The sequence below is a fragment of the Rhineura floridana genome, chromosome 10 (assembly GCF_030035675.1).
Source record: "Rhineura floridana isolate rRhiFlo1 chromosome 10, rRhiFlo1.hap2, whole genome shotgun sequence".
Taxonomy (NCBI): domain Eukaryota; kingdom Metazoa; phylum Chordata; class Lepidosauria; order Squamata; family Rhineuridae; genus Rhineura; species Rhineura floridana.
The window spans coordinates 54,057,314-54,077,771 of NC_084489.1; positions in this window are offsets into that span (position 1 = coordinate 54,057,314).

Below are 20,458 nucleotides of genomic sequence, written 5' to 3' on the forward strand. Positions count from 1 at the left end.
GAGGGGGGGAAAACTGCTGAAAAGCCTTAATGTCTTAATAAAGACTCTTACATGATTTAAATGCTCTGAAGAAGTTTCTTGCTCAACTTAACTCCAACGTAATGTATGCTGTTTCACGCAACAATGCACACACGCCAACAGGGGTTATGGGCCCAGATCCACAGCGCATTACACGAGAGTAAGTTGCTGGTCTGAACGGCAGACGGAGTTCCAGAGAGGGCAGCGTGATTGTACCAGACGGAGGTGAGCAACATGGCTGTAAACCTGTCTGGGGGAGGCTTGCCGATGGAACGACTTAATGAAAAGAATTATGGCAGCTGGAAGCCGAGAATGCAGGCTTTGCTGATAAAAGAAGATTTATGGGAAGTGATTAAAGAAAAAACCCCGGCGGTACCGACCGCGGCCTGGAAGCGTCGAGACCAGAGGGCGCAGGCGTTTATAATCTTCGCTCTATCGGAATCTCAACTGATGTGTGTGAGAGATGAGCCATCGGCTAAAAAGATGTGGGATGCGTTGCAGGATTTGTCCCAGGAATGGCAGCAGAGGCAGGAGGCGCAGAGAGCCGAGCTGATGGAAGCTGTCAGGAGGCAAGGGGTGATAAATGCCGTGCCGAAGGATAATAAACAGGAGCAGCAGCAGAGGCTGAAGACTTGTTATGGCTGCGGAGATTGACGACATCTACAGCGGGATTGTCCAGTCAAGCGAAACTCCAGGGACGGAGGCTTGAAGCAAGGCAGTGTGAACTTTGTTTGTAAACAGAAGTCTCAAGATTTAGAACCTGTTAATTGGCTTCTTGACAGTGGAGCAAGCCATATATTAATTAAAGACAGACGTTTGTTTTACGTTTCAGAAGAAGTGAAAGACTTTGTTTTACTTGCTGATGGATCGCGTAAGAACGTGGAAGCTCGTGGTCTGGTGAAGTTTGACAAGCTTGGGATACTGTCAGATTGTTTATTTGTTCCTGAATTGGCTCATAATATTTTGTCAGTGAGCAAACTGGTGAGTTGTAATTATTCAATTTTGTTTCACAAAGACCAATGTTTTATAATGAGGGGAGATCGAGTATGTTTGCAGGGAAGCCTTAATGATTCACAGTTTATAATAAAGAGCAGTCAAGCAGGGTGTGCTGTGTTAAATGCTGAGGCACAGGTACATCAGGGCTGCGTCCATGAATGGCATCAAAGGCTGGGGCATGCAAACCTTGACACAATTAAGAAAACCCCTTTGCACAGTGAAAGCATGCGTTTAAGAGATTGTGGACAGCTAATGGATTGTGATTCTTGTAATCAAGCTAAAATGACTATTGCCCCAATAAACCGGGAGGCTGAGAGAACCACAACAGCTCCCTACCAGCTAGTTCATGTTGATTTATCAGGGCCAATAAATGCTTCACGAGGAGGTGCGAAATTCTTCATGGTACTGGTAGGTGATTTTTCAAGATTTTGTCATGTTTTTCTGTTAAAGCATAAAAGTGAAGCTGAGCAGAAGCTGAAACTGTTCATTAAGAGAATCGAAACTCAACACGGCATCACGGTGGGGGCTATACACTTAGGCCAGGGAGAAGAATTCATGAGTAAAGCATTGCATGAAGTGCTGGCAAGTAAGAAAATAGCACTTAAACCTTCCACCGGGGTTGCAGAGAACAAAAACAAGGTGCTGCAGGAAGCAATGAGAGCCATGCTGTTGAATTGCAGTTTAGGGAATTCTTTCTGGGCAGAAGCAATTCTTTATGCGAATTATATTCACAACAGGGTGTTACACAGTGCACTTGGAATGTCTCCTTATGAGAAACTTACTGGCAGAAAGCCTAAAATAGAACACATTCAAAAATTCGGGGCAAGGTGCTAGATCCACATTCCACAGGGAAAAAGGAGGGGCAAGCTTGCGCCCAGAGCACAGCAAGGTTTTGTTTTGGGATTTCAGAATGCATATTACAGAGTTTGGTGTCCAGAAACACAGCAGTTAATTCTGAGCAGAAGCATTAAAGTCTCAGAAAAGCCTTGGGATCAAAGGCAGACAGTTATTCTTACAGGAACAGGTGGCACACAAACACGAACACAATCACAGACATTTAAGCCAGATCCTAACATTAAAGTGGAAGGTACACAAATACCTCTCAGAGATGCTTTGAATGAGCTCATTTGTGCAAAACGCAGATCGAAGAAACGAAAAGCTGAGGAAATGGAAGATCCTGGGCACGCGGTGCCAAGCACAAGTACAAGCACAAATGGGGGGGGCAGAGAGAGCCGAAGCTCTGGTTCCTTTAAGACGCTCTACAAGAGCAAATTTAGGCAAACCGCCTGACAGATTTACCGTGGGATTAATAACATGTCCTGGCATGAATAAAGTTGTAGACATGGATCCTGAGACACTTTATTTGACATGTGTTCAACCAAAGTTTGAGTGAATAAAGTTTTGAACTGTACTGAGATGTAATTGTGAACTGAACTGAACTGAAACGTATGATGTAATGTACTGAAATGTATTGCAAGATGTATTGTAGAAATGTGTTATTGTTGTAATGGATTTACAGACATGATGAAAAAAGGGGAACTGTTGGCATTAGGCCGTACTGCCTAAGGATGTTTTCATCAGGTCTGGAAAGTTACAAGCATGTGTTTTGAGAAACAGTCTTATCTGCCATGTCTGGCCTGAGAGAGCAGACTTGAAGGTCAGACAGGTTGTCATGGTAACGGGAGATAACAGCTGGGAAAGTTGTAACAGCCAGTTGTTGGTTCTTCTGTTGCCTTCTGCACCATGCCTCTGAACTGAGAGGCTGTCTTTACTTTTGCTTTTGGAGAGAGATGTGCTGTAGAGCTAAAGGGGGGGGAAAACTGCTGAAAAGCCTTAATGTCTTAATAAAGACTCTTACATCATTTAAATGCTCTGAAGAAGTTTCTTGCTCAACTTAACTCCAACGTAATGTATGCTGTTTCACGCAACAATGCACACACGCCAACACTTAACTGCCCCACAATAGTTTAGCTTGCATCGTACTTGGTGCTGGGGCAAAGACCTGGTTCCTTTATGGGCCAGAAGCAGGGTCCTTTATGGGCCAGAAGCAGGGTCCTTTATGGGCCACAAGCTGGGTCCTTCGTGGGCCACAGGTTACATCTTTTCTTGTCAGGGTGAGGAGAACAGGACATTGTTGGTACTTAACTGCCCCACAGTGGTTTAGCTTGCATCATACTTGGTGCTGGGGCAAAGACCTGGTTCCTTAATGGACCAGAAGCGAGGTCCTTTATGGGCCAGAAGCGAGGTCCTTTATGGGCCAGAAGCGAGGTCCTTTATGGGCCAGAAGCGAGGTCCTTTATGGGGCAGAAGCGGGGTCCTTTATGGGGCAGAAGCGGGGTCCTTTATGGGGCAGAAGCGGGGTCCTTTATGGGGCAGAAGCGGGGTCCTTTATGGGCCAGAAGCGGGGTCCTTTATGGGCCAGAAGCGGGGTCCTTTATGGGCCACATCTTACATCTTTTATTGTGAGGATGAGGAGAACAGGACATTGTTGTTATTTAACTGTCCCACAATGGTTTAGCTTGCATCATACTTGGTGCTGGACTGAAAACCTGGTTCTTTTATGGGCCAGAAGCGGGGTCCTTTATGGGCCAGAAGCAGGGTCCTTCATGGGCCACAGCTTACATCTTTTCTTGTCAGGGTGAGGAGAACAGGACGTTGTTTGTGGCTAACTGCCCCACAATGGTTTTGCTTGCATTATACTTGTTGCTGGGGCAAAGACCTGGTTCCTTCATACACCAGAAGCGGGGTCTTTTGTGGGCCAGAAGCAGGGTCCTTTATGGGCCACAGCTTACATCTTTTATTGTCAGGGTGAGGCAAAGAGGACATTGTTCGTGGGTAACTGCCCCAGAATGGTTTAGCTTGCATCATACTTAGTGCTGGGGCAAAAACCTGGTTCCTTTATGGTCCAGAAACGGGGTCCTTAATGGGCCAGAAGTGGGGTCTTCTGTGGGCCAGAATGGGGTTCTTTAAGGGGCAAGGAGCGGGCTTGTTTATGGGCTGGAAATGGGGTCCTTTATGGGCCAGAAGTTGGGTCCTTTATGTGCCAGAAGCAAGGACGTTTATGGGCCACAGCTTACATCTTTTATTGTGAGGATGAGGAGAACAGGACGTTGTTGTTGGTTAACTGCCCTACAATGGTTTACCTTGTATCATACTTGATGCTGGGGCAAAGACCTGGTTCCTTCATAGGCCAGAAGCAGGGTCCTTTATAGGCCAGAAGCGGGGTCCTCCATGGGGCACAGCTTACAACTTTTATTGTCAGTATGAGGCAAAGAGGACATTGTTGGTGGTTAACTGCTCCACAATGGTTTAGCTTGCATCATACTTGGTGTAGGGGCAAAGACCTGGTTCCTTCATAGGCCGGAAGCGGAGTCCTTTTTGGGCCAGAAGCAGGGTTCTTCATGGAGCACAGGTTACATCTTTTATTGTCAGGGTGAGGCAAAGAGGATATTGTTGTTGGCTAACTGCCCCACAATGTTTTAGCTTGCCTCATACTTTGTGCTGGGGTAAATACCTGGTTCCTTTATGGGCCAGGAGTGGGGTCCTTCAGGGGCCAGAAGGGGGGTCCTTCATGGGACATAGCTTACATCTTTTATTGTCATGGTGAGGAGAACAGGACATTATTAGTGGCTAACTGCCCCATAATGCTTGAGCTTGCATCATAATTGGTGCTGGGGTGAAAACCTGGTTCCCTCATAGGCCAGAAGCTGGGTCCTTCATGGGCCAGAAGCGGGGTTCTTTATGGACCAGAAGCGGGGTCCTTCATGGGCCACAGCTTACATCTTTTATTGTCAGGGTGAGGCAAAGAGGACTTTGTTGGTGGCTAACTGCCCCAGAATGGTTTAGCTTGCATCATACTTGGTGCTGTGGTGAAAACCTGGTTCCTTTATGGGCCAGAAACGGGGTCCTTTATGGGCCAGAAGTGGGGTCCTCTGTGGGCCAGAACGGGGTCCTTTATGGGCTAGGAGCGGGGGCTTTATGGGACAGGAGCAGGGCAAGTTACTTTGAAAATTAATACAATTTAGCTTCCAAAACAGCAGCTGGTTTCTGATGCCATCTTCATGAGAATGGACAAGTTGCAAAACCCCAATTCGAACAGGGAGCTGCTTTCTTCATTGTCACGCTTTGTGTGTGCAAATTCCAGCACTGATGCAAATGTGTTATTGCATGCAGTCCCTGACAGGCTGAGTAACAGGTAACCCAGAGCAATTGCTCTGCAAACATGGTGTTCACCAGTGAAACTCCCTGACATGGTACAAATGGAAGCACAATTGTATTTGGAATGTTATATGCTGGTGCTACTGACTGTGCTTTGTTTTACATCTGCAGCAAGAGAAATCCAAAAGAGGATGATCCCACATGTATCAGAATTAAGCACAACATTAGGGAAAGGAATCCCAGATTCAAATGCATTACACAAAAAAGATTTGGACACGAAAGCAGCAAAGGATCCTGTAAGCAAATCCAAATCTAAGAAATGGGAAGATGCGAGTGTGACCCATGGTAAGAAGCAGGGAAAGTGCATTTAGATGGTGTACAGACAAAGACATGAGGGTAAGACTTACAGACACACTGACAAAGATGCCTGTAATACTAAATATTTTCTTGGTGCCTCACTGAAGGTACAAGTTCTTGTAACTAAGGAGTGGAAGGACATACCACCTGACATGCTTTCTTCCTCCAGTTTTATTTGTGTGCATGCATCCCAAATTCAGGACTTCATTGCCCAAGATGTAATATGGTATTCTTCAATGGGCACATCTTGAATGGTGTTATATTCATTTTTTTCTTTCCTTGGGTTTTGCAATTGTTCAGTTAGTTGGGTTTCTTTTGAAGAAATTTGCTCTGTTTGTCTAAGCAAATGATTAAAGAAGAAAGGATGGGAGAAGGGAGTGCAGAGGTGGTCCTGGACGTTTTAAGCTTCCCTATAGCAGGTAAAACCATAGTGACATAACCTTTAATAAAGGGTGGTATGTGGAAGGAACCCCAGTTCCCATTGGACAGGGGTAGTTTTAAGATTGAGGCATACAGGATATAGACAGAAGGTTTGAGAAACGTAGAAAAACAGTGGGAAGGTTAAAGAGTCAGTGACTATTTGTGGTGGGTAAGGAATGTCTTGGGCAAATTAATGGATTGACTCATGGGAGGGGGAGGGAAAATAATCATTTTTGTGTTATTTTCTTAAAGCACCAGAACATGCCTACTACCCTGTTGATGATATGTGGAATCTTAGGAGCACATGCAGAGTGGAAGGCAGGTGTCCTGGAGAGTACTGGCATCGAGCCCATCCCCACAAATGCTTGGATCTGTTATCAGGACCCAGAGGTGGAGATGGCCTGTCGATTTCCGGGGTTACTAAGTAATGCTTCCAGGAGACAACAATTGGAAAAAGATATCCTCCATCAGCTACCTGTCTCACAGAGTGCAGCTTGTGAGGAGTCACGATTAATTAAATGCACCAAGGGTCCCCAGAAGCAGCAAGCTCATTTTTGCCATGATTCTTCTGTGGACACCAAGATTTCTTCCACCTCACAATTTGGTGAAATGTCCCAAGGCAACGACATAATACATGAAGTTTGCAACATTTTATGGATTTCTATGGTCACTTGGGGGGAGGGATCACCTTTGCACTTCCAGGTTTTTGTAGCAAGTGCCAAGAAAAGAGGACCTGCTGATGAACTGGCTCTTGTCCTGATTTCATCAAAAGGGCAAGAATATCCCAGAACTATAACGAACTGGAAGAGGTACAATGGACTTATGGACGTGACCAAAATACACACTGTCGGTCCTCCAGACTGGATAATGCCTATCCAGGAAAAGTACTGCCATTATAGACAATATCATATTCCTTTTAACTCAATAGGTTATGTTTCTATTATTGAGAAATATAGCACACCAGGGTTTTATAGGTTGGAAGTAGGTTTGTCATTTAAGAAAATCATAACACTGAATCCCCTTATTAAAAAAATAAATGAATTAAGCCATTTGAGAAGCCCTCTTGTTGGATCTCATGTGATTAAATTGAACCACCCCCAGCAATTATTGATAAAACCAGTGACTGCACTTAAGGAAGCGGTAGTCTCATTTGAGAAATTAAATATTGCAAAGGAATTCCCTGTTTGTGCATCCTATTTAGAGATGAGTAATAGGGGATGGGATAACTGGGTTAAATTATGGGAGGGGGAGAATGGGAAGAGAAATAAGCGGGATTTGTCAGGGTGGCTGGGTACTGGAGCTGCTTTTCTGGATGCTACCAATATTGAAATATTAGCCAACAAATTACATTATACCACTGAAGAAATAAGTAAGATGACAGAACCTATCAATAGGGCTCTGGAAAAGACTGCTGAAACCCCCCAAATCATAACCAGTTTACTTCCAATGTGGGAACAGAGAATGGAAAAAGATTATCATGACATGGTAAATACCATGCAGTCCTTACAACAGAATATTTCCTTGGCCATTACATGCACCCAAATGTAGAATTGGGCCCATACAGTGGCTTTGGAACTTATTCACGTGGCAGATAGTGGGTTTATACCCAGGGAAATTAGGTCCCTAATTTGACATCAAGTGTCCAAGGGAGAAAGAAAATTTGAAGACTGGTGGAGCCTTGTCAATGCCACATATGATAAGCAAAATCATGCCTTAAGATTGTCTATTGTAATGGTAGAAGCGTCTGAAATCATTACTGTATATCCTGTAATTCCATTGGGAATCACTGTAGATCAAGATTTAGTTCTTTATGCCCAGGAAGTTCACCAACTAATATGTGGTTTTGTTGAGTTCTGAGTGAGCAGCATCGTGAGAATGTTTTATAAAAGCAGCATTTCAAGTAACTACTGGACTCAGTAGATTTGATGAGTTGGATTAATTGACATGTTTATTTAGAAAAAAAAATTGATTGACATATATCTCAAGGATTGGAAACTTCTCTTTGACTTTTTGTGGAAGATTAAAATGATATGATGTTAATGAGATTTGAAACCAACTAAGATAACTGCTGGAGGAAGGTGATTTTATAATCTATTAAGAGATAGGTCTGTTATATATTATAGATTTATAGTTGAATTATAGTGTTTTGAAATTACTGGATTTAGTAGATTTGATGAGCTGGATTAATTGGCATGTTTATTTAGAAAAAAAATTGATTGATATATATCTCAAGGATTGGAAACTTCTCTTTGACTTTTTGTGGAATATTAAAATGATATGATGTTAATGAGATTTGAAACCAACTAAGATAACTGCTGGAGGAAGGTGATTTTATAATCTATTAAGAGATAGGTTTGTTATATATTATAGATTTATAGCTGAACTATGACAAATCGGAAGTCAATATTTTTATATATATGTATTTTTTTGTATTGTATTAGTTATTGATTTGTGTTGTTTTCTTTTTGTATTATTTTGGTTTTGAAAATTAGAATAAAAATTAATTGAAAAAAAAAGCAGCATTTCAAGTGTAAAATTTGATTTCAAGTGTTGGGGTATCAGTGAGATTCTGTTATGCCATTCTGTTAATCTTATGGATAGAAAAAATTATTCTACTACCCCCTGTAGTGTGTTTATTTTTAATATTGTTTTAGGCTACTTAGATGTGCAGCAGCCAAGGCCAGCACCTTGTAGGCGTGGTTTTTTTAAAAAAAGTAACTCAAATGTAACTGTAGTGATTACTTTTGAGAAAAAGTAAAGTAATCAGTTACTTTCAGAGCAATTGTAATTGTAACAGTAATTACTACTTTTTGGTCAAGTAATTGTAACTGTAATTTATTACTTTTTAAAAGTAATCTTCCAAGCTCTGGTCTTCTGTACCTTTAAAAGTTGTGCAGGGGGAAGGCAGAATTCCACCTTGTGGTTTTTTCCATTACAGAGTTGCAAGAACACCTGCACTTGGCTGACTTTCCCTTCTCCTAAAGATACAGGATCAGTCTCAGGCCAACCTGGCAACCCTATGGACCATTGCCGTTATTGCACAATTAAGTAGAGGATACAAGACGACAATATAGAAAAGAAAGAGTGTACATTTCCAGTGGTGCTCCTTTTCCATTGCAATATGTGCATCAAAATGTGAGACCACACCCAGATATTCCTCAACCAGAGAAAGAATATCACACTGAAATATACAGTTCTTCTTAGCCAAATGGTTCACACTAAAGACTTCCAACTGAATGCATAGGGAACACTGAATTGCTGCAGGCCCAAAGGCTGAAACTTGAAATAGTTAAAAAAAAATATTGTAGGCACAAATCAAGCAGTGCAAGCAGTCAGCTGTTATTGTAGGTCACTAAGATACAATGAATTATTTTCTGCAGTTCGTGGAAAACATTAGGCAGCTGTAATAAAGTCCATGGCATTTCCTTCCTAAACTGAAGTATTCACTTCAGCAATCCCCGTTTTGCTTAAGCACCATTTCATGCTTGATAAAATTTCATGGAGTTTCTCTTTTACTTTTTAAAGTTCTACTCCCTTTTTGCTCAGACCAAAACAAAATGTGGAGAAATAAAAATCAAATGTTGCTCCTCATCAAAGGAAGACCTAAGTTTAATAAAATTATAAACTGAAGAGGAATTTCGATATGTTTTTGAGATTTATATATGGAGAATGTTATTGAGAAAGAACACACAATTTAAAAAGTCTTTTGAAGACTAAAATAAAATACTAAAGGAGCAAAAGTCTTTTAAGATATCAACCCTGTTTCCTCTTCACCCCCCCTTTTTTTTTTACATTCTGACCATATCAGTTTACTATTTCCCTGTACTTTCCCTGTTTTTTACAATGAATTATAGAGTACACATTTCCCATCTGTTTAACTCCAGTTCAGTGTTAACATTTATTCTTGTCAGAAGATTACAGATGTCAACACACGAGTTTCTTTAAAATAGGATTCTAGGCAGGCTAATTAAAAGGGGGCAGGGATTAAATCTGATGACATTACTTCTTGTGAGGCATCTAGCTAGATGGCCAGTTAGCACAACCCTCAAATCTCCAACAAATAGAAAAAAGGGAGAGGTAATACAGAACTAGAACCAAGCTCTCTCACTCCAGACAGAAACAACACACATCACAAGATCTTTGTAGTCTCCCAGAGGTCTAGTCCATAACATACTTCCTCCCCACAACCTTATGTGTGTGTTCTAAAGCTTCCAACCATATAAACACCTTCTTCCATTTCATAGTCCTTTGGAGAGCCAGCATGGAGTAGTAGTTAAGGTGTTGGACTATGACCTGGGGAACCAGGGTTCGAATCCCCACACAGCCATGAAGCTCACTGGGTGACCTTGGGCCAGTCGCTGCCTCTCAGGCTCAGAGGAAGGCAATGGTAACCCCCCTCTGAATACTGCTTACCATGAAAACCCTATTCATAGGGTCGCCATAAGTCAGAATCAACTTGAAGGCAGTCCCTTTCCATATACAATCCCACAAAGAGAGTTCTTCTGATGTATTTATGTGTGTATAGCATTTAGTGAACTTCTGTTCAGGTGTTTGGTCAGCATGTAAAATAATAACATGAGGCTGAGGGGTCAGGTCTGCTACTTCCAACCCCTTGTGATCAACGAGGGCCATAGCTCAGTGGTAGGGCATCTGTCTTGCATGCAGAAAGTCCCAGGTTCGATTCATGGTGTCTCTAGATAGGCCTGGAGAGACTCCTGCCTGAAACCCTGGAGAGCCACTGCCAGTCAGTGTAGGCAATACTGAGCTAGATCAGAGCTTGGAAAAGTTACTTTTTTGAACTACAACTCCCATCAGCCCAATTCAGTGGCCATGCTGGTGGGGCTGCTGGGAGTTGTAGTTCAAAAAAGTAACTTTTCCAAGCTCTGAGCTAGATGAACCAATGGTCTGATTCAGTATAAGGTATGTTCCTATGGTCATTCTCATTGCCTTCCATGAGTTTGAGGGTGTCCTTATGAAACAGGAAGCTCCCAGTATGCAAGGAGGCTCCTCTTGCATTTTAGAACCCTGATTTTTCAGGCTTCTAAAGGAGGCTCTCCCTTCAGACAGTCACCCTCCACAGCTCATGGAAGATGTCAGGAAGAATAACAGGAGAGGTAGAGCTAGCATGACCTTTCCAGGCTTCATCCCACACACGATTATTTTACATGCTGACGGAATGCCTGAAGAGGATTTGAACCTGCAGGAACACCCATGTCCAAGTGTATAAGTGGACAAACATGGAGTGGGCATAAGGGGAAAATGTCTGCAAAAGTTGAAGCAACATGTAATGGGATAATGGTAAAGATTCCTCCTCAATGGCGAGTAGGGATGGTGGAGAAATTCAGTTCACTTCAGATATAAAGGTGATTCTCCCTTATTTGCACTTTCTGAAACAATACATGAGCCAACTCAAAAAGAAGCCTGCTTTTGAATGTACTACTACTACTACTACTACTACTACTACTGCTACTACTACTACTACAAAATTTATATTTCACATCTTCCTCCAAAGGAGCCCAGGGACTTTCAACCATCAAATGCCTGGGTATATGGGAATGTTTTTAATTTTCTTCTAAAACTTAATAGTGTGGGAGACTGACACACCTCATTAGGGAGGGCATTCCACATATGTGAGAACACCACCAAGAAGGCCCTATCATGGGTCACCACCAACTGGGCAGACCCCAATAGGGCCTCCACTGCTGATCATAGGGCCTCAGATGGTTGATACTGGGAGAATCTCATGGGAGCTGCCTCAAGAGCTGTACTGCAAAGTGGGTAAGTTCACACACCCCATACCAACCATGCCTGTAGGGTCACTGCTGTTCCAGTGCAGCTCTGCATGGAGCTATAGCTTAGAGGGACATCACAGGTTTTGCATACATCCCTGGCCACAATCTCCCAGGAGAAAGAGCTGGGGGAAAGATAGATGCACATGTACGTGAAGCAACCTAGTGCTATATCCAATCATTACTTTTTTTACTGTATTTTACTGTATGCTTTTTATTTGTTGTAAACCACTTTGATTTTTTTAAAATGAAAAAGCAACATACAAATGTTTATAAATAAATAAATAAACAATAACCAGTGCACTAACTAATGTTGACACCCTGACAACTTGAATCATAGAGTTGGAAGGTACCTCAAAGGTCATCTAGACTAACCCCCTGCTTTGCAGGATATACACAATATAGAATCATATTTGGGTTCCTTGTTTAAACTTCAGGGTGCCTTATATTTTGCCCAAACTCCTCCATCCTGTCCAGGCAGACCTCCCACATATTCAGCCAGTTACTCTCAAACATTCATTGATTAATGACCATTCCCATTTTAGAAGAGCACCACTGACTGTCTTATCACACCATCAGTAACCATTTGGGGCAGAGATGTCAGCTGAGCCATTATTATTATTTATTATTATTTATTTATTTAATTTGTATCCTGCCCTTCCTCCCAGCAGGAGCCCAGGGTGGCAAACAAGGCACTAAAATCACTTTAAAACATCATAAAAACAAATCTTAAAATACATTAAGACAAAACAGCGTTAAAAACATTTTTAAAACTTTTTAAAGGGTTAAAAACATTATTAAAAAACATATTAAGCAATTCTGACACAGACACAGACTGGGATAGCTCTCAGCTTAAAAGGCTTGTTGAAAAAGAAAAGTCTTCAAAAGGTGCCGAAAGGATAGCAGAGATGGCGCCTGCCTAATATTCAAAGGGAGGGAATTCCACAGGGTAGGTGCTGCCACACTTGTTGCTTTCTTCAGTTCAGTCAGGGTGGAACTTGATGTTGCTTCAGAAAGCAGCTCAGTCTGGGATTTTATATGGGAGTTGGAGGCTCCATCCCTTTCTGTCTTTCATTCAGACCCTGATCCACACCGGTGTTTCCATGCACTTCCCCTTCCTCCCAAGTAATCTCATGAGGTGCTAGCTGGGCTTTCTGTGGTGGTTCTGAAATTCCTGCCTGGCTTGTTGTCTCCTCTGCTCCTCTGTCCCTGGGGAACATGAAGGAATCTTGAGCGCTGGCCAGGAACTCATCTAGCTGGTGTGGAGACCTCCACCCATGCAGCAGGAATACCCAGGTCTTCTCAGGATCACTGACAGTGTGGAGATCTGGAGGGTTCAACTCTCCTTGCTCTTCATCTGAAGAGACATCAGGTTTGAGGTCTGGATAAGGCAGAGCTCTGACACTGGTCAGCTAGTGCAGCGGTGGAGAGGCTGTTGCTCTCCAGATGCTGCCAGACTACAACTCCCACTATGAGTGTCCCATGATGATGATGGTAGCTGAGGAGTACATTTGGACAGCGTCATACAGAAATAGGGCTGCCAGTATTATTCTTGCAGAGCTCCTGTGCTTTGAAAGCTGCATGATGGCCAACCAGGGAACAGGTATCGTTTTCCCCATTACTGCATATCCATAATTGGTAAATGTGTACCTGCTATATTTCTTGGTTGTATGCACTGGAAAGGCACAGGGATAGAAGGGGAAAGGGGGTAACCCCTTACAGGAAAAGCTGACGTTGACCTGATCGCTCCTGTCATAGGCTGTATTTGTGGCCTGCCAGTGGGGAAGATCTTGACTTCATGTCAGAAGACTGCATGGTTGCTGGTGGAGAGTAAAACAAAACATGGTAATAGCAATACAAATTGGGTAGCTGCTTTGGGAGTTGGTAAGACAGTAATTGATAAAATGTGTCATTGCATGGGTCCCTTTCTCTGTTATGGAAATATGTATATATATGCAGAGATATTCAGCGGTCTGAGCTGTGTGTGTGCCAGTGTGTGTATTTACCTTAGAACCAGACTTTTACCCTGCATTTAGATCACTGAGATTTAAGACTTAGTAAAATAAGAGCTAGAAATACATAGTAGATAGGAAAAGCATACCTAGTTCTAACTAACTAGGTTGGAGGCACAATGCCCAGACTTGGGTATTGCCCTCAAGGCTCAGGAGAGAGAACAATGACAAAGATGTCTCCTCTCTCCTCGGACAGTCAAAAATGAAGACAAAGGCAGGACGGGCAGGTCAGCTTCCCTGAGCATATCAGTTTACAACAGAAGGAACTTAGGTAGAGAACAGCACAGGTATAGGTAGGCAAGTCTAGCCAGCTGGAGGACCCTAATTCTACCTTCCTTCTGGAAAATGGAAATGGACTGCCTTCAAGTCGATCCCGACTTATGGTCACCCTATAAATAGGGTTTTCATGGTAAGTGGTATTCAGAGGGGGTTTACCATTGCCTCCCTCTGAGGCTAGTCCTCCCCAGCTGGCAAGGGCCTGCTCAGCTTGCCACAGCTGCACAAGCCAGCCCCTTCCTCGTCCGCAACTGCCAGCTGGGGGGCAACTGGGCTCCTTGGGACTATGCAGCTTGCCCACGGCTGCACAGGTGGCAGGTCACGTAACCCCTGAGCCACTCACTGTGGGGGTGATTTTTAGCTGGCCCTTGACACCCAGGAGACACACGTGGGGATTTGAACGCACAGACTCTGGACTCCCAGCCAGGCTCTCCTCCCCACTGTACTATAAAGAACCGAAACAGGAGTTGCTGTTGCCCCATTTCCAACACCCTTCTCAACAAGTATTAGGTTCAGCCCACGAGGTTCATCTTGTCTCGCAGCTTGCAGTATCTAACTTTGCCCAATGCCTTCATCAGAGCTTCTGCAGTCATGTCTTCCATTGGACAATACTCCATCTTGAGTACTCCTCTGTGGTAGGTATCTCTAATGAAATGGTGCTTCACATCTATGTGCTTGGTTCATGAACTCACCCCTTCTGACTCCATGACTCTGACGCATCCTTGGTTGTCTTCATGCATCATGATAGGCCCAGGTATAGAGGTGCATAAATCTTTGAACAGTTCAAGTAGCCATGTCAGCTCTCTGCTTGCTTCAGAAGCTGACACATACTCTGCTTCTGTGGAAGAGAGTGCTACATTCTCTTGTTTCTTACTTGACCAGCTGATCACTGAATTTCCATAGCAGAAGATGTTTCCACTGGTGGATTTTCAATCTGTAATGTCTTCAGCCCAATCAGCATCTGTATATCCCACTAGTTTGGGATCTCGGGTAGCCGCTAGCTTCAATTTCATGGTAGCAGTCAGGGCCAGTTCTAAAGGGCGGCCAGGTTAGGCACTGGCCCAAGGGCCCCTGGAGGCTGGAGCTTAAGGGGGGCCCTCAGCAGCCCCTCCACATGCCCCCCACGATCTGCGCCCCCACTTACCTGTCTGCTGTCTTTTACCATTGCCCTTAACAAAGATGGCGGCCGTGGTTTCTCTAAGGTACTGAAGCCCCTGCCGCCATCTTAGTTGATGGCAGAGATGCATGCATGTAGCACACATGCGTGCCATCAACAAAGATGGCGGCGGAGGCATCATCCCCTTAGGGAAACCGCAGCCGCCATCTTCGTTAAGGGCAATGGTAAAAGACAGCAGACAGGTAAGTGGGGGGCACGGATCGCGGGGGGCTGCTGAAGACAGCCATGTGTGCATGTGTGCACATGCGTACATGCACACATGCACACCAGGGCCCAGGGCAAGCTGATGCCTAAGGGCCCCCGCATGCCTGGAGCCGGCCCTGGTAGCAGTGCCCTTTAGATATCTTGCCACTCTCTTGATTGCTTCCTAGTCCTTCTTGGTTGGCAAGCTGGTTTTTCTGCACCAGTATCCCACTTCTAAAACCACATCTGGCCTGGTAACAGTGCTGATATACAGAAGTTTTCCAATGGCTTGTTTTGTATCTCTCAACTTTTACCTCAGCATCTTGCTTTTTCTTGAATATCCACTTGCAGCCTACAGCTTTTCCTCCTTGAGGAAGCTTGGTCAGTGTCCAAGTTTTATTCTTGTGTAAAGTTTCCAACTCTTACTTGGCTGGCTGCCTCCACCTCTCAGCTTCAGCTTTGGGTAAGGCTTCAATCTCTTTCTAGGTCTCTGGCTCTGGCCATTTATCTCTCATGAGGTAAGCAAGTCTTTCTGGTGGTTCAACTTTGTTGGTGCATCCAGAGTGTCTGGGTGCTGGTGCTTTGGCTGCCCCTTCTGGCTCTGATGCCTCTTCTGGCTTAGACTCCTAGCCTTTCTCTGCTGGTGTATTATTGTGATCCCTTCTGTGGTGGAAGAATAGCTATTTTTTCTTCCATTTTGCTGTCATCTGGTGTGGCGCCCCTTCTGGTTGGTGTGCACACTTTCCTTCATCAAAGTGGACAGCTCTGTATACTCCAGCTTCACCACTTTTGGGATCTATGACTCCGTATCCCTTCTGCGTTGAAGAATATCCAATGAATATTCCTTTCTTGGCAGTGTTGTCAAATTTTGACCTCTTTTGTTTCGGGATGTATACAAAGGCCTTGCAGCCGAATACATGATGGTGAGACACACTTGGTGTCTGATCATGCTATAGTTCAAAAGGTATTTTGTTAGTTGCAGCTGCTGGAAGTCGGTTCTGCAGATAGGCGGCAGTAACCGCTGCTTCCCCCCAGTACTTCTGTGGTAATTGTGCATCTTCCAACAAGGAACAAATCATCTGTCCAAGAGTCCGGTTCTTGTGTTCCACAACCCCATCTTGTTCTGGAGTATGAAGAACAGTAGTCTAGTGCTCTGTGCCTTCCTCACATAGAAAGTCTTGCATAGCCCTGGACACAAATTCTCTTCCATTGTCAGATATTATAATTTGTGGCTTTCTGCCAAATTTGTTGGACACAATTCTGATATAGCCCTTCAACTTTTGAAATACTTGACTTTTCTCTCTCACTAGGTACATTGTAGTATACCTTGAGTAATCATCTGTGAAAGTAAACATGTATACATTTCCGCCCTGTGATGGCATTCTAATGGGTCCACAAAGGTCTGTGTGAATTAATTCTAGAGGTTTCGTAGTTTTCCTTTCACTTTTCTTAGGAAATTTCACACTTTTTGTCTTTATACAACATTCACATTTTTTCATGCTGGAACAAATAGACAATTTTTCGGTTCAAGCTCTCTGGCGCCCGCTGGAGTTTTGCAAAGTAACTCCACCGTGCCTATTCCTTGAGAACAGAAAACGTCTCCTGATGCTGTCATTGCATTCTGTGTATGGGAGCTAAGGTTCTTAAACAATTTTTTATCATTTATTAAATGTATGGTACAACCAGTGTCAATTAAAAAGCTGGTTTTATAATCATCATTCTTTCCATCAGATACATAGTAACTGGATTGCTTCACTTTAGTTTGGCTATGTGTTTTTCTTTTAGCTTGCTTTTATTTAAAATCAACTCTCTGTCTTGTCTTTCTTCTAGGACAACCTCTTTGAAGGTGATTAGAAGATTTGAATTTGAAGCAATCCTTTGTTTGTCTGTGCCCTACTGTGGCTTTGGGGCATGACTCATCTCTCTATCTTGCCTTTGGTTGCTATTTCTGCCCACAGTAAAATTTGCTTTTTCAGGCAGAGCTTGTTCCTTTCTTTCTTTATAGTCCTGATCTTTCAAATATGACATAATCTGATCCATATTCTGATCTGTCTGTTCTAGTATGCAAGCAGTCACTCGATGACATTCATTTAGCAAAATAACTTTTTGCAAGTCTTTGTCCAATGATCTCCCACTTTTCTAATTCTCGGAGCAGACTTGTAAATCTCTCCAGATGTTGATTCAGATCACTAGACTGTTTCAGTGTGTACAGTGACTTATAGAGAAAGATCACATGATTTTTAGATTTTCTCTCATACACATTTTCAAGCTTTTCCCATATTACTTTAGCATTTCTACAGCCCATGCAAACATTTAGTGCCTCATCTGATAAAGCAGAAATAAGAAGAGACTTCATTTTGGCATGCCTACGCTTCAAGGAGGCAGTGGCTGCTTCATCCACTACTGAGGGTTCAGGATCAGTCAGGACGCCATGCAGATTCTCCTCTTCTAGAAGTGCCGTCATTCAGAGACTCCAAATTGCATAATTGTCCTTCTCTAGCCTTGGGATGTTAGTCTTAAGTGTTGATTCTTCAGCCATGGTTTCCTATCTTCTGTTCTGCTTTTCTTTCTCTAACCTAAAGTCTCCTTTTGATCTCTTTTGTAAATCACCCATACTACTTAGCCTTTTTAGCTTTCAGGCACAACTCGCAATTCAATTTAGCTTACTGGTGGACATAACCCTTTGTTATGGAAATGTGTGTGTGTATGCAGATATGCTCAGTAGTCTGAGCTGTGTGTGTGCCAGTGTGTGTATTTACCTTAGAACCAGACTTTTACCCTGCATTTAGATCACTGAGACTTAAGACTTAGTAAAATAAGAAAAGCTACTTAATTATAGAAATACATAGTAGATAAGAAAGGCATACCTAGTTCTAACAAACTAAGTTGGAGGCACAATGCCCAGACTTGGGTATTGCCCTCACGGCTCAGGAGAGAGAACAATGACAAGATGTCTCCTTTCTCCTCAGACAGTCAAAAATGAAGACAAAGGCAGGACGGGCAGGTCAGCTTCCCTGAGCATATCAGTTTACAACAGAAGGAAGTTAGGTAGAGAAGAGCACAGGTAAAGATAGGCAAGCCTAGCCAGCTGGAGGACCCTAACTCTACCTTCCTTCTGGAATACAAACAAAAGAACCAAACAGGAGTTGCTCTTGCCCCACTTCCAACATTCTCATCCTATATGCCACAGCCCAGCTGCCTACTGATGGAGAGTCACAGGCAGCCAATGTAGAGAGTGGTAACAATGCTTCTAATTGTCATGTGCTCAGATCCTGCAAGGAAAAATGAGGTGGGATGTTTTGATAGTCCCCAACAGAGATGGCAATGCTCATGTTGGAGAATTCTGATGGAAACAGAAGTGGAAATTGCCAATGTTTGCTTATTCATTCCATGTCTGGAACAATTATGTTCAATTTGTAACATGCTTAAATAATTACATACATTACATTAAATACCAGACAGTGAGATCAATAACCTAGCATTTAGCAGTAATTGAACTGCAGTGGAACGGAAACACCATTGATTGTGGCAATGACATGTTAGAACAGAAATCACTGCCTTCTTTCATCCTTACTTCCCAGGGCACTGTGGGAACTTGCCTGGATTTGTGGCCAACAATAGCAAACTGCTTACAGTCCTCAACTACCTGTTGAGTGAGAAAGGTGCTAAAATCAGCAGTACACAATTTCCCCATATTCCTGGGGAAGACTGAGACATCCTGTGGGAGTTTGACTACCCTACCCTTAACCCCTTGGGAAGTTTAGAGGGTTGTAAAGAGTTTCTCCATGGCAAGCTCCCAAACCCTCCCCAGTTAACTTTTTGCTTAGCTGTGTGCTTGGTCCTCTCGGCAATAAAGCTGTGATTCCAGCTGTGACCTTCAAGATGCAGTTATGATTGTAAGGTTACATTTCTGCTCCACCCACTTTCCCTTCACAGGCAGGTTAGGGTGAGAGAAACGGATTGGCCCAAAGTTACCCAGTGATAGTCCTGTAGCCAGCCTTCCTTGTTAGGTGGGGCAGCCACATTTCTTGATGGGGCATTGAGAAGGAGAGGTGCATAGCACCAGCCAATTCCACCCCCCATCCCAGAGGATGTGAGGGCCAAGCCAGGGGAAGGGAAAGGGAGTCACCGTCATTGTCACTTCTCCATCCAGGGAGTGTGTTAACTTACATGAATGAACTTTAATCTGTTGAACTGTCTCACCCTTTATTGAGAGAGCCCTAGAAATACCAGACTCGAAAGCTTGACTTTGCCCTTTCACCTGTGGTCTGTCCCTATGTTCTGATTTTTCATGAACTGAACTACTTTGAGAAAAACAGAGAGCTCCTGAGTTGGGGGGGTTTTAATACTCTTTATCGAAGCTTTGTCACTAACAAGAAAAAACAAACATCAACAAGTACAAGGTACTGTACATTGATAGAGACAAGGAATATGTTGCAAAACACAGGGAAGAAAGGGGAACAAACGGGGACTGGGCTGAGGTGACATAAAGGTAGTTCAAAGAATCTTAGTGCAGAGTCATATAACAGAGACTTTCCAAAAGGGGAACTGAGTTCACCGAGGGTGTACTCCTGTGTTAGACACATTAACAAAAGTTATGAAGGGGAACCAGACTGCCTCGAATGCTTCAGGTTTGGACTGGCCCTTTCGTAACTTCAGGTTGTGTATTAGCTTTTCAGCTATAGCTATACGTCTGTACCATGCACTCAGAGAAAAATCCGCAGAGGTTTTCCAGCTGGCTGAGATAGTCATCTGAGCAACCACTCGTAAGAAAACAATAAGTTCCCAATGAAGTAGTTTATGGCCAACATTGATGAAGAGAAGAGCAATGGATAGTATCTTCTGGATCTGCTGTTTGGTAATTTGTGACATATGATCAAAGCTCAGTCTCACCAGGGTGAGGTGCCACCAGTGTGCTACTTTGAGGGAGGCTTCCCTGATGGTTGCAGATATTGTTTTGAATGAAGCACCTTTCCAGTAACTGTCCCAGATTGCATCTGGAATTGTAATCCCCGTCTGCTTCCCAAGTTAGTTTTAGTCCTTGGTAGTTCCTGGGCAGGGAGTTAAGTAGA